The 15549-nt window shown below is 46.3% G+C and overlaps 1 protein-coding gene across 5 annotated transcripts in view; it reads left to right on the top strand.

The window, feature by feature from the left end:
* Window positions 1–15549, top strand: part of TENM1 (teneurin transmembrane protein 1) — a 1319062-nt gene that overhangs the window by 1230324 nt on the left and 73189 nt on the right. The gene's annotated exons all lie outside the window — the stretch shown is intronic.

The raw sequence follows: 15549 nt of genomic DNA, 5'->3' as shown, positions 1-15549 counted from the left end.
CATTTGTGCATTTCAGGGTATTAGATCAGTGCATCGCACACAGGGAGGAGGTATGTCCGCTACCTGCTTTCAGCAAGAACTTACAGGCCACCATATCTTGGTGACCCCACTGCCATCTTTCGGCCTGGGATCACCATGGAGACCATTGTGATTGCATTGTGCCGATTGGAGCAGAGAGGGAGCTCCCTCCCTGTGCTATGCTGATCGATGTAGCTGTCACTATTGACAGTGGCATCAGAGGGGTTAAACATGCAATCGGCACTAGCACCGATTGTGGCCATTTCTGCAGGGTGTCAGCGATAATATATAGCTGATGCCCACTGATGATCGCGCCGCCTCTGAGAGTGAGCTGACGGGATCATGCCGCCGCACATGTACTGCGGTTTGCAGGAACGCACCGCCCACGGAGCCTTACATGTACGGCGGATGTCGTGAATGGGTTAAACCACTGTTTTATTATATAATTTACTGATCATTCCATCAATACACAAGTGACTTGTACATGCCACCTAACCCCAGCCTAAAGAGGAGTCTTCTGTGACTGTAGCCCGATATACAGTATAGTAATTAGGGAATCTGGTTATTAACCCCTTCCCGACCCGTGTCACACCGTTTGTGACATGGAAAACAGTTCGTTCCCGACCCATGTCACAGCGTCTGTGACATGGAGGGAAAGAGCCCCTGCAGCGCCTGCGAGCGGGGTCGCTCAGGTGTCACAGTTGCTACTGCAACTGGACATCCTGAAGTCGACCCCCCAGGGGGTGGATTAACCCCCCCGTGCCTGGGACCCCTCCGATTGGCTGTTTCATTTTCACTTTTAGTGAAACTGCCAATCGGTATGAATTAAATATTTCACCAATGAAAATTGGTGTAATATTTAAATCTGGGCATTGCCTGATGCTTACAGCATCAGCCATTGGCTGGGGGGAGTGTCACCTCTGTTCCCCCCCTCCCCCCAGATCTGATTGGGGGGCTAGCGTCACATGGATACTAGCCCCAATCAGATATGGAGGGATGGCTGAAACCTCCCAGCACCTTCCCAACCCTAGATCGTCTGCTGTGGACCCCCTGCTGCGGACCCCCTGCTGCGGACCCCCTGCTGCGGACCCCCTGCTGTGGACCCTGTGGATCGCGTCTGCCGCCGCCACCGCTGATCAGCGGTAAGTATTGCCGCCACTCCCCCCGACCCCCCCCTCCACCCCCCCCCCCCCGCGACCCCCCTCCACCCCCCTCTCCACCCCCCCTCCACTTTCATACCTGCACCCCGACCTCCTCTCCCTCTCCCACGTCTTCATCCACCGGCTGCTGCTCTCCTTCTGACAGCCAGTGGACTGTGATCACAGCAGCAGCAGGCTCAGTGTAAATGCCCTGCTCCTGTGATCAAACCCACCATCCCCCAGTCCCAGTGATATCACCCCCCACCTCCCAATAATCACCCCCTCCCCCAGTGTTCACCCCCCCTGTTCCCAGTGTTCACCCCCCCCTGTTCCCAGTGTTCACCCCCCCTGTTCCCAGTGATCACCCCCCCTGAAAACCCAGTAATCAGCCCCCTGCTCCTGCCAGCTCCTGCTCCCCTTTCTGCCCCAGTAATCACCCCCCGATGCTGCGGGCCTCCTACCCCCCCTTGCTGCTGCTGGCTCCTGCCCCAGTGATCACCCCCCTTGCTGCTGCTTCTGGCTCCTCCATCTCCTCAGCCCCCTCCTACGTCTGACCGCCCCATACGTCTGACCACCCCCTACGTCTGACCGCCCCCTACGCCTGACCGCCCCCTACGCCTGACCGCCCTCTACGCCTGAACGCCCCCTACGCCTGACCGCCCCCTACTCCTGACCGCCCCCTACGCCTGACCGCCCCCTACTCCTGACCGCCCCCTACGCCTGACCGCCCCCTACGCCTGACCGGCCCCTACACCTGACCGCCCCCACACGTGACTGCAGAAGGTTACACCAAGCACACACACGTACACTCACACTATAATAAAGTTTTGATTTTTTTTTTTTTTTTTTTTTTTACACACGCACAAAGCACACAAAATGTCCCGCCCGTCCCGCTCATCCCAGTCTAGGGCGTACTCAGCTGAGGAGGCTATGTCAGGTTGGTGTGTGTGTGTTGTAGTGTATGAGATTGTGTGTGTGTGTTGTGTGTGTGTGTGTGTGGTGTATGCACTACAATATACCACACCGCACACCAACCTGACATGCACTACACAATGGTGTCCGCTAACAAATTGGAACCCTTTGCGTTTGCAGAGTCCCTGTGTGCCCAAACATTGGAGCTCACCAACAAGTGACCCCATTTTGGAAACTAGACCCCCCAAGGCACCTATATAGATGCATAGTGAGCACTTGGAACCCCCAGGTGCTTCACAAATTGATTGATAAAAATGAAAAAGTGAAAAAAAAAACACTTTTTTATTTTTACGGATTAATTTCCTAAGGACCTGGGGGTCCCAAGTGCTCACTATGCATCTATATAGGTGCCTTGGGGGGTCTAGTTTCCAAAATGGGGTCACTTGTGGGGGAGCTCCAATGTTTGGGCACACAGCGGCTCTCCAAACGCAACATGGTGTCTTCTAACAATTTGAGCCGACAATTTGTTAGCGGACACCATGTTGAATTTGGAGAGCCGCTGTGTGCCCAAACATTGGAGCTCCCCCACAAGTGACCACATTTTGGAAACTAGACCCCCCAAGGCACCTATCTAGATGCATAGTGAGCACTTGGAACCCCCAGGTGCTTCACAAATTGATTCATAAAAATGAAAAAGTGGAAAAAAAAACACTTTTTTATTTTTACAGATTAATTTGTGAAGGACCTGGGGGTTTCAAGTGCTCACTATGCATCTAGGTAAGTGCCTTGGGGGGTCTAGTTTCCAAAATGGGGTCACTTGTGGGGGAGCTCCAATGTTTGGGCACACAGCGGCTCTCCAAACGCAACATGGTGTCTTCTAACAATTTGAGTCGACAATTTGTTAGCGGACACCATGTTGCTTTTGGAGAGCCGCTGTGTGCCCAAACATTGGAGCTCCCCCACAAGTGACCCCATTTTGGAAACTAGACCCCCCAAGGCACCTATCTAGATGCATAGTGAGCACTTGGAACCCCCAGGTGCTTCACAAATTGATTCATAAAAATGAAAAAGTGGAAAAAAAAACACTTTTTTGATTTTTACGGATTAATTTGTGAAGGATCTGGGGGTTCCAAGTGCTCACTATGCATCTAGATAGGTGCCTTGGGGGGTATAGTTTCCAAAATGGGGTCACTTGTAGGTGAGCTCCAATGTTTGGGCACACAGCGGGTCTCCAAACGGGACATGGTGTCCGCAAACAAATTGAATGGAAAATCGGCTCAAATTGTTAGCGGACACCATGTTGCGTTTGGAGAGCCCCTAATGTGCCTAAAAAGTGGAGCTCCCCCACAAGTGACCCCATTTTGGAAACTAGACCCCCAAAGGCACCTATCTAGATGCATAGTGAGCACTTGGAACCCCCAGGTGCTTCACAAAATGATCTGTGAAAACAAAAAAGTACTTTTTTTTTCACAAAAATTTTCTTTTAGCCTAAATTTTTTAATTTTCACATGGGTAACAGGATAAAATGCATCCTAAAATGTGTTGGTCAATTTCTCCTGAGTACACTGATACCTCATATGTGGTCATAAACCACTGTTTGGGCGCATGGCAGGGCTCAGAAGAGAAGGAGCGCAATTTGACTTTTGGAGCTAATTTTCCATTCAAAAAGTAAAATGGCGCTTCTTCCCTTCTGAGCCCTGCCGTGTGCCCAAACAGTGGTTTATGACCACATATGAGGTATCAGTGTACTCAGGAGAAATTGACCAACAAATTTTAGGATGCATTTTATCCTGTTACCCATGTGAAAATTAAAAAATTTAGGCTAAAAGAAAATTTTTGTTAGAAAAATAAAAATGTTCATTTTTTTCTTCCATGTGGCTTTAGTTCCTGTGATGCACCTGAAGGGTTAATAATCTTCTTGAATGTAGTTTTGAGTAGCTTGAGTGGTGCAGTTTTTGGAATGGTGTCACTTTTGGGTGTTTTCTGTCATGTACACCCCTCAAAGGGACTTCAAATGTGATGTGGTCACTAAAAAAAATGGCTTTGCAAATTTTGCTGGAAAAAAAGAAAATTTGCTGATGAACTTTGAACCCTTCTAACTTCCTACCAAAATTTTTTTTTTTTTCCAAAATTGTGCTGATGTAAAGTAGACATGTGGGAAATGTTATTTATTAACTATTTTGTATCACATCACTCTCTAGTTTAGCAGAATAAAAATTCAAAATTTGAAAATTGCAAAATTTTCAAAATTTTTCCCATATTTTTGATTTTTTCACAAATAAACGCAAATATTATCGACCTAAATTTAATACTAACATGAAGCCCAATATGTCACGAAAAAACAGTCTCAGAATCGCTAGGATCCGTTGAAGTGTTCCAGAGTTTTTACTTCGTAAAGGGACACTGGTCAGAATTGACAAAAATGCCAAGGTCTTTAGGGTCAAAATAGGCTGGGTCCTGAAGGGGTTAAGAAGGCCTCTCACTTCTGCCATTGTTGTAAGCTAGGTAGGAAGTGCATTTGTTTCTTCAGTTTATTGTCGGGCAGCTGTTAGCTAATATACTCCTGTTCAATAGAACCTTAGTCACAATTAATTAAAAATGATCTACAGCAGTTAGAGCGAGTGATTCAGCTGAGCTCATCCATTTACAGCTGCCTGCCTCTGCCTTGAATAGTTTATGCCTGACATGAGACAAAAGTTTATATTCGGAGTTATTCCCAGTGCCCACATAGAAGTGCATGCCAAAAGGGCAAACACACAGCATGAATGAAGATCTGCTTATCCAGGATTCAAAATATCATGAGCAGTCAAGCTCGTCCATGAAAGCATCCGGGCTGCCACCCTTTGTTTGAAGACATTCAATTAGATGAAAACTCCTGAGATTTACTTCTAGATAAAACCATTTTCTAATGTGTTTTCCCTTTTAACTGGCAAAATACAATGGACAATAGCGTTATCATGAAAAATCAAAAGCACTTTTGACCTTAAATACATGTTTACCTGCATGAGATACAGCTCTATAGATATTCAGCCGTAAGACCTAAAAAACACCTTTGAAGTGGACAATAGGACATGATAATAGGCAATCAATGGCACTATCAATTTATTTTAAGAATTTTGGTCAAATAAGTTCTTTCTGAGAATTAAGGGACATTTTTCATACCATCAATCTGCCACCATTAAAGGGGTACTTTATTTGGGTTTAAAAAAAATAATCCATACTAACCTCACCATCAGCAATCCCTCGCCTCTCACATGCTGATGCTGCCTTGACCCTTGTTTAGTCATTGGTGCAACCAGAAGTAAGGACCAATAGGGAACCAGGCTTTATTAGGAAATGAAATTAAAAAAAAAGTATCACTCAATGGATGACCCATTTAAAGCATGCATAGTCTCGACAAAATTTGTGCTTAAAGGGTTCATTGTACGAGAGTGCCTGCTAGAAGTAACAGTCAAACAGTAAGCACGTAGCACAATCATTTTCACAGTTTATGCTAAAATCACTGCCATGTCTTGCTGGGTACATCACACTTCTTAGGTGTCATGCACATGGCAAAAATATATACATTGAGACCATGTAGGGACTCTGCAAGCCTCCATATAGTGCCTCCCTACGGTACCGTGTTATGGAGACATTCTCCCCTTGCAAGCAATGCTAGCAGGGAAAAAGTTTTGTAATCCAGTATTTGATGGAGCATGACATATTTATTTCCTGGCAGTATCAAACAGAATCCAAAAGAGAAAATCTCTCTATGCCTGGGCATGAAATCTGAGCCGTACAGTAGTATAATAAGTACAGTAGGTCTACCGGTGCCATATTATGGGAGCATTTGGAGGTTGTGCAGAGTCATAATACAATTTTATACATGAGCCCATTCCTTGCCTAATGAGATATTCTACATATATAGAGCTATACCAACCAGACTAAGGTCAAGTTACTTAGAGATATAAATCCCCAAATATGAAGTGCAATAGTAGACTGAGTATTTTTAGTGTTTTTTGTGATTTTTCCCCAAATTCCTTTAAACAAAACAGCTTTATGGACCTTATTTTTTTTTACATCTACATTGCACTCCAAATCACTTGTATGTTTGTGTCCATTAGGCTAGGGTCAGATGAGCATTAGTGATGAGTGAGCATGCTCACTACTGCTCAGTGCTCACCCGAGCATCTCACTGCTCGAGATGCTCAGCACTCGCCGAGTATTTCCGGGGTTGATCGGCGGGAGCTCGGGTCCCCTCCCTGCATGTTTGGCGCTCTTTAGAGCGCCAATCAACATGCAGGGATTGCCTGCCACTCACTGTAATGCCACAGCCATGGTGGTTGTGGCATTACAGTGATTGGCTGGCCGCACCGCGTCATCAGGTCTATATCAGACCTGGCACCGCCATGCTCGTCACAGTCACTCCGGAATCAGACAGTGTAGGGAGAGGTGCTGCTGAGCTAGAGAGAGATTTGCTTGTGTTTTAGGTAGTGTACGGAGAAAAAACGTACATTGCACATATCCATCTTAACAAACAGTCCTTTTGAGGACTAACTAGTCCATCTGCAGAGATATCAGGCAGTGTATATAGGCTGGCAGGCAGTGTATATAGCAGACTGCAGTGCACATAGCACAAGAGGCTACATTCCAGTTCTGCCTTCTGCTGCTGTTAGATATTTCTATACAAAGGCCCAGGTCTCAGGGGCCAGGAATACTTTTTTTTGGATCTTAATCCTCATTATTTGCTTAAAAAGCAATCCAGAGAACACCGTTTTTCTGCACCATTTGCTTGTTGGCACTGCAGAATACAGCCAGGTCCTTTCCATATTACAGCGCTAGAAATCCAGCTATTTAAAACTGTGTTTTCTCTGTCAAACGGATCACATATACGTTGTCAGAAAATACTGCCATTTCAGGCCTCCATTAAAAATTTCCTTTAGTGTGTCAGTGAAGCAATTCATACAAGTTTGCTGTTCAAACTGCTAACCTACAGGCCAGATATTTAAAACTCTATTTTATCTATCACACGGATCACATATAAGTTCGCTCCAAACTCAGTCATTTGTAGTGAGCATGGAAGATACTGTCCTCCATTTAAAATGGGCAAGGCACGTGGCAAGGGACGGGGAACTGGACATGATGGTGATGGTGCATGCAGAGGCCGAGGGCAAGCTGAAATTGTGCCACAACAAACACCCACATCTTCTTGCCTGACCTTCCTGTCCCAATTCCTAGGGGACCGCAGCACACCACTATTGAGCCCAGAGCAGTGTCAAAAGGTTGTTGGTTGGATAGCGGATAATGCTTCCAGTCACTTAACCACCACCACCACCACCACCAACACCCTGTCTTCCACACGGTCAAGTCTCAGTAGCCGTGAGTCTGGACCACATATTCCTCAACTTGATCCTCCTTCCTCCCACCATGTCGACTGCCCGGAGACAACTGATCCCACACTTGGACACTCTGAAGAGCTGTTCACTTTTCCATTTATAGATTCGGGCCTCTCGCCCGGTCCACTTGAAGCGGGGCAAGAGGAGATCGCGTGTAGCGATGCCGAAATATTTGAGCAGCCACAGTCACACGAAGGCGACGGTGGGAAAGTGTCACAAGAGGTGGACGATGATGAGACACAATTGCCAGAAAGTCAGGAGGAGGACCAGGGTGCGGAAGTGGAAGACGAGGTGGTGGATGATATAGTAAGTGACCCAACCTGGCAGGAGGACATGCAGAGTGAGGACAGCAGCACACAGGGGAAGGGAGGCAGAGCACCCCAAAAGGCAGGAAGAAGCAGTGTGGTGGCCGCAGACAGAAGGCAGGCAACCGTTCCCCGTAACACGAACACGAAGGAAGTTGCCAGTACAACTATTAGGTGTTCCTGAGTCTGGTTGTTTTTTAAAGACTCTGCCGATAACCCCAAAAAGGCCATTTGCACCACTTGCCAGGCCAGCATCAGCAGGGGTGGCAAAACGACCAGCCTGACCACCACCAGCATGATCAGGCACATGGCAGCAAAGCACCCGACTTTGTGGGCCGAACCCCAGGGTCCAGGAACAGTGTCTGCAGGTGGCACCATTGCTTCTTCCTCTGTTGTGCATGCAAGCCAATCCCCTGTCCATCGTACATGCAAAGATGCCTCCTGCCCTGCACCTGTCGTTGCGCACTCTCAAGTAGCAGCATTAGGAAGCACATCCATGTCCTTGTCCCAGCGCAGCATTCAGTTGTCCATACCCCAGTCCTTGGAAAGCAAGCGCAAATATGCAGCCAACGCCCCATAGGCCACACTACAAAATTCTCACATTTCACGACTGCTTGAGCTCGAAATGTTGCCTGTTAGGCTCGTGGGGATGGAAGCATTCTCAGTCCCCAGCCGCCACTATTTCTCCCGGTGTGCCGTTCCCGCATTACACAAGCACGTGTCCCAAAACATTATCCGTGCCCTCAGCAACGCAGTTACCGGGAAAGTCCACCTAACCACGGACACGTGGACAAGTGCTTGTGGGCAGGGATGGTACATCTCACTGACGGCACACTGGGTTAACATAGTGGAAGCCGGGACCTAGTCGGACATTGGGATGGAACACGTCCTCCCGATGCCAAGGATTGCGGGCCCTAGGTCAATCAGGGTTGCCCCCACGGTCTACAGCTCCTGCACCTCATCCTCCTCAGCTTCCTCCTCCTCTTCAGCCTCTATCTCTGAAATGACCACATCAGTCACAAGCTGAAAGCACTGCAGCACTGCCTCGGCCAACCGGCAACAGGCTGTGCTGAAGCTAATATGCTTAGGTAACAAACCGCACAATGCTGAAGTGTTGTGGACAGCTCTGAAAGAGCAGGCAGATCTGTGGCTCACACTGCTGAACCTACAGCCAGGCATGGTCATGTGTGACAATGGCCGGAACCTGGTGGCAGCTCTGAGGCGAGGCCACACACGTACCATGCCTGGCCCATGTGCTTAACCTCGTGGTTCAGCGGTTTCTCAAATCCTACCCGGAGCTGCCGGATCTGCTTGTTAAAGTACGTCGCCTGTGTGCCCATTTTAGAAAGTCAGCTACAGCTTCCACCGCCCTTGCCATGTTTCAGCAGCGTTTGAAGCTTCTTGCTCACAGACTGGTTTGTGATGTCCCCACGCATTGGAACTCTACACTGCAGATGTAGGGAAGGATTTGTGAGCAGAAGAGGGCAGTTGTTGAGTACCAGCATCAACAAGGCCGTCGGTATTCAGTTCAGACTCCACACATAAGACCTCAGGAGTGGACATGGATGTCAGACATATGTACCATCCTCCAAAACTTTGAGGACTCCACCAAGATAGCATCACCATCCCGCTTCTCTGTCTTCTGAAATGCTCTCTGCTCACAATCAAAGAGGATGCATTGCAGGTGGAGCACGATTAGATGGAGCAAGGAACCATACAGGGTGATTACACACAGCCAAGCCTCATCTCATCCCAACGTGGACTGGGTGACAATGAGGAAGAGGAGGAGGAGGAAGAACAGGAGCTAGTTTCATGCACAATAGATGGTACTACCTGCACAGCTGTCATACCATCTGTTTAGCGTGGATGGCCAGAGGTCAGGGAGGAGGAGGAGAGCATTGTCAGTCATCCTCTTGGTGAGGACACGGAAGTCTTGCCTCTTAGTAGTCTGGCACGCATGGCTGAGTTTATAATACGCTGCCTTTCCCATGACACTCGCGTCCTCAAAATTTTGGGTGACAGTCATTACTGGTTGGTGACACTTCTAGACCCACGCTACAAGGAGAATTTTATATCTCTTATTCCTGAGGCGGACAAGTCTACAAAAATGGGGCTGTACCAGAAGGCCCTTATTGCGGAACTATTAAAAAAAATCCCATCTGAAAACGCTGGCGGCAGAGGGCACACTTCGTTGGACAACCAAGGAGTACAGGCGAGAGAGACACAACTTCAATCCAGCAGAGGCAGGGGAACACTGTGAAAGTTCTGGGAGAGTTTTCTCAGACCCTCCCATCGCACAGGCCCTGAGGCGCGGGGTACTCTCACAAGGAGTGCAAAGTTTGGGATGATGCTGAGGGAATACCTTGCCGACCGTACCAATGTCCTCCGTGATTCCTCTGTGCCTTATAATTATTGGGTATCCAAGTTGGATACATGGAATGAACTGGCTCTCTATGCCTTGGAGGTCCTGGCCTGCCCTGCCGCCAACATTTTATCAGAGCGGGTTTTTAGTGCCGCTAGTGGAATTATAACTGATAAGCGCATCCGCCTGTCAACTGAAAATGCTGACAGGCTGACTCTTATAAAAATGAACAAGGGCTGGATTGGGCCAAACTTCTCAACACCACCGAACTCAAATCCAGTGTCTTTTCTTGGGAGGTTTATTCCCATGCACCTTTTCACACCCACACATGGGTATACGCCTTCTGATTTTGGCTATTTGCTCTTGTCCTCCTCCTTCTCCTCATCCTCCACCACCATATCACCAGGGTGACCGTGGTCTGTGATGCAACACCCACATAATTTTTTTAAAGGGTGTTTAGGATGCCCGTAAAAAAAAAAATTATACAGTATGTTCATGTATACCCCCCAGAGGTAAATGTTTGTCGGCCCATACACTTAGTGCATGGGCATTACAAGTATAGGAGGCCCACTCCTTTCTAATGGGAACATTTTTTAATGAGGCCCTCCTCCACGTCTCTTCTAAGGGGCATTGAAGTGCCTCCAAATTTTTGGCAGCCCTTGCATTCACTGCATAGTCCAACACTATGGGAGACTCTCTCCTTTCTAATGGGAATTTGTCATCTCTGTGGCCCTGCTTTATGTCTCTTTAAATTGTTAGTGGAGTTTTTCCTAAATTTGGTCATCCGTTGGACTCACTGCATACCCTATAACTGTACAGCAGTCTCTCTCCTTTCTAATGGGAATTTGTCGTTACAGTGGCCCTGCTCTATGTGTCTTTAAATTCTTAGTGGAGTTTTTCCTAAATTTGGTCAGCCGTTGGACTCACTTCATACCCTATAACTGTATAGCAGACTCTCTCCTTTCTAATGGGAACATGTCTTACTCGTTACTGTGGCCCTGCTCTATGTGTCTTTCAGAGTCCCTCCATCATCAATGAAACAGGATGTGTCTGATGATGTGTCACACACCACATTGCCAGATAAGGTTGTAAAATGTTAAAATTACATTTCCCGGTGAATGCATTTGCCTTAAAAAATAAAGTAAAAAAAAAAACAGTAGGATCTTTCTTTAGTATAAAAACAGAGTCGCCAATGTAACCTCAATGTAATCAATGTGTTCAGCCCCTGCACCTCCTCCTCCATCTCCGAAATGACCACATCAGTCACAAGCTGAAAGCACTGCAGCACTGCCTTGGCCAAGCGGCAACAGGCTGTGCTGAAGATAACATGCTTAATGCTTAATTGACAAACCGCCCAGCGCTGCAGAGTTGTTGAAAGCTGTAACACAGCAGCTTGATCTGTGGCTCTCACCGCTGAACATACAGCCAGGCATGGTCGTGTGTGACAATGAGTAGAACCTGGTGACGGAGAAATGACAGCCGGAGTAGATACGGTTTCCCTCTCTGCCAGTCCTTTCACCGAGCTAAAAAATATAGCTGTGGTGAAATATAACTCCCACTGAGAAGCTGTTTCAGATTGAAAAACATTGGGCCCACCAGAGGATTTGATTCTGAGGGCTCATCTTTCTCCCCCACTCAAGAGCCCCATAGCAGCTGCAAAGTTAGCGCTATCATGAACTCTACTGATGTAGAAGCCAGGGCACACCAGAGGATTCTCTGGTGGGACCGTCCAACCCGTCCAACCCTGCCGAGAAGCAGTCCTGGCTAAGAAAAGTGTGTGGGAAGGTTCCCGGACACTCTATGGCTGCTTTTTTACTGAGGTGGAAACCCACGCAAACATGGGGAGAACATACAAAATCCTTGCAGATGTTGCCCTTGCTGGGATTTGAACCCAGGATCCCAGCGCTGCAAGGCTTCAGTGCTAACCACTGATCCAATGTGCTGCCGTTCACCCTCTGATATCTAACAGGCTGGAGAAACTTGCAAAAACGCATCAAAAACGCTATGTGTGAACATAGCCCAAGGTGTGGAGGAGTATTTTTGTCTTTGGTTATTTATTTTGCCTTATATACAAGTCATTACCCTGGAAAGGATGTTCCTTAACATATTTCCCAGGAAAATTCATTTTGTTTTCGTTTTTGTATGTTTTATTGTGAGTCCGTAAAAATGGCGCAATACTCTGACAATGTTGTTGACAGCAGTGATCTGGGAGTCAGAGATGCTACCAGGGGTCTTCCCCATGCTGTTCCCATGTCATTTGAGCACTGTTCCCATGTCATTTGAGCACTGTTCCCATCGATTTGGGCAATTTTTAGGCCCTCTGCAGACCGCCGGGGGAGCCGCCTGAAAAATGCTCGAGTTTCCCATAGACTTACATTGGGCTCATTGCTCGGGTCGAGCACCCAAGTATTCCAATTTGCTCGACCCGAGCAACGAGTACCCAAGCATTTTAGTGTTTGCTCATCACTAATGAGCATATGAAAAGCTGTCCAAATTTCTTCTAGAAAACTCGGATGATTTTCATCCGATTTTCATCCATATTGTTATCTATGTGCCATCCATGTGTCCGTTTTTTATGTCTGTGTGACATCTGTGTGCAAAATGTTATTGTATATATACATTCTAAAATGTACTTGATGAAATACAGTTCCCAGGTTAAAGTGGTTGTCTGGCCTTAGGGAACAAGTCTGTAGTCACTCTATATGATTACAGACTTATGAATCCTCACAGCAGTGTGGTGCCCGTGTCGAGAACGGTGGGTGCATGACCGCAAGTATGCGATTTGTATACATGGGGTCATATGCCGACTAGACATGCATGGCCTCGTTCACTCCAAGTGTATTGAGCGAGGCCAGACACGTTCAGTCAGAATGTGGTTGGAAGAACACAAATCGCATACTTGAAGTCACATGACCGCCCGCTTCCACATCTGGCACTGGAGGAGCCTCACTGCACGCAGTGTGCATCTCTGAGGATCCTTTGTGAGGATTCACAAGTATGCAGTCACATAGAGTGACTGCAAACTTGTACTCCAATGCTGGACAACCACTTTAATAATGGAAATGTATCCGTATAAATCAGATACCATACAGATGTTCCATGTCTAATTTTTTTTTTCACTCACCCATAAACTTGAATGGGCAAGTCTCAACGGAGGCTCGGAAGAAAATAGTGCAAACTGTTATCTAAACACTCATATTGAATTACATTAGTCAGTGTGCTGTCCAATTCTAGCTTGGGCAGTAAACCCATATTCTACACTCATCTGCAGGAGCCCTTAAGATGACTTCTCACTAGTGATGAGCTCAAGTGCTCGTTACTGGAGTTTGCCTAGTGTGCTGGGGTATGCACCGAGTATCACGGGTGCTCAAGTGCCGTGTTCGAGTCCCCGCGGCCGCATGTTTCGAAGCTGTTAGACAGCCACAAAACATGCAGGGATTACCCATGTTTGTCAGGTAATCCCTGCATGTTTTGTCTAAAAGCCACGAAACATGCAACTGTGGAGACTGGAACATGTCACTCGAGCACCCGTGATACTCGGTGCATGCCCAAGCACCATAGGCAAACTCAAGTAACAAGCACATGCGCTCATCACTACTTCTCACAAACCGAACCTCACAAGACAACTTCCTATGATGCAAAGATGAAATGTGATGCCGATCTACAGTACAGTATTATATCTGCTACAGATATAGATATAGCAAACAATGAGAATTGCATTTTAAAGTATAATAACTATTTAATAGAGATTGATAATGGAGCACATTTTGGAAAGTTCAATGCATATTTTCCATTACATCTAGGCCCCTTAGTAAATGTGGTCCACATTATATAAGATAGACTGGAACTTTTGGTAAAGCTGCCAAGGACACGGCACTATCCCCATATGTTAGACGTCCTTCCTATGTATACTTCGTTCACGTGCCTTTGTTTTCTTTGTGCTGTGCAAACTCTTGGTGCATTTATTCATTCTGCACTATGTTTGCAAAAGTTTAGACTAATAATGTAGAGCTACGTTTAGAGGTCAAAGGGATGTTTAGAATGGACTAAGCTGACATTGTCTGGAATATGTTCAAACAGAAATGAGATGTACGCAGTTCTAGTACGCAGTGTAGGAAATGTAAACCGCAGGCGCCACTCCCTGATAAAGGACTTGTACTTACGGACTGGGTGATTGATAGATTTACAGGCTGCTTTTATGAAATTAGCACAAAGTGATGAAGGGAGTGATTGCTGGTTGATTGCTTGGGATCCAGAGCTGCTATGAAGCATTTTACCATGCCGTGTTGAAATAAGAATGTCTGAAAAATGAAGATAGGCTCTGATTGAAGGATTTGCTGTATTTTCCAATGAATCAGAAAAGAAGTCCCCGCAGTACGTGACACATGTTGTAATGACAATTTGTACAGTTACTGACAGTTCAACACTGTTAATTTTTTTTCCTTGGTAACATTGATGGAGTATTGCAGACTACGGGGAATCTGCTGCCCAGTTCTCCAATGTATCAAGAAGAGACAAAAATGATGGAAATTCAAAATTTCCAACCTAAAGAGTCATAGAGTGATAGATATTAGGAGGAGCTACTGCAGTGCAGTCTATGGCAAGAGCCACAATATAACCATCGTCTATATTAAAGAAGCACTTCTCCTCCCATCAACGTTTTCATCCTCCTAATATATTGCAATCATCATATTATACAGCCCTGTGTACTTACAATTGCTCATTTTGCCTTTCTACCCAGCTAATTCTTCTCTTTTCCAAAAAGTCTATGACATCACTAGATTAAATGCAGGAGCTGGAGAGCAAAAAAGCACAATAAGGTCTTACCTGGTATAAATTACTTAATTCTTAAAGGTTGTGCTAACCTGATAAAGTTGTGTATACACAACAATTTGAAGGCATAGGTACACAGCTGCTGCAGATCCACAGGTCGTCCGACCGATTCACATGGAATATAGGAATACTTTGTGGATTTTCCGCGCTGCTGGTGAATAACAATGAATGAATGCGATTTTATGATCGACATGTTTTGAAGTTGGCACACATCAATGTGGTTATATTCTGAGAAGTATGTCAACTTCAAAAAGCAAGAAAACAGATCAGGTCTCAGCTTCTATGACTTGGGCTCAACATAGAAAAGAGTTTAAAGTGTCAGCACATGACCGGTGCCAAATGTTAATGGGCTGGCCGACTGGTTTATTTCTATAGATAAAAGGCTGGCTTAACTATTGAAACAAGCTTGCATTGGAAACTTGCTACTGTCAAACCCAAGCTAGATCTAGAGACGCCACAATCCAGGGCACGTGCTGGTATCGTATGATTACGGCACCTTTGGCAACTGTTGTTTTTCTGGCTGGAGACCCAGTTTTAGCTACTGTGAATATTACACCAGTTGTCTGCTTTGGATAATTACTTTTTGTTAGGGTGTAGATTCTCTC

This window comes from Phyllobates terribilis, unplaced genomic scaffold (genome assembly GCF_046119375.1).
Source record: "Phyllobates terribilis strain yellow unplaced genomic scaffold, ASM4611937v1 Scaffold_7__3_contigs__length_470593459, whole genome shotgun sequence".
NCBI lineage: Eukaryota > Metazoa > Chordata > Amphibia > Anura > Dendrobatidae > Phyllobates > Phyllobates terribilis.
This window is presented reverse-complemented; position numbering and strand designations above follow the sequence as displayed.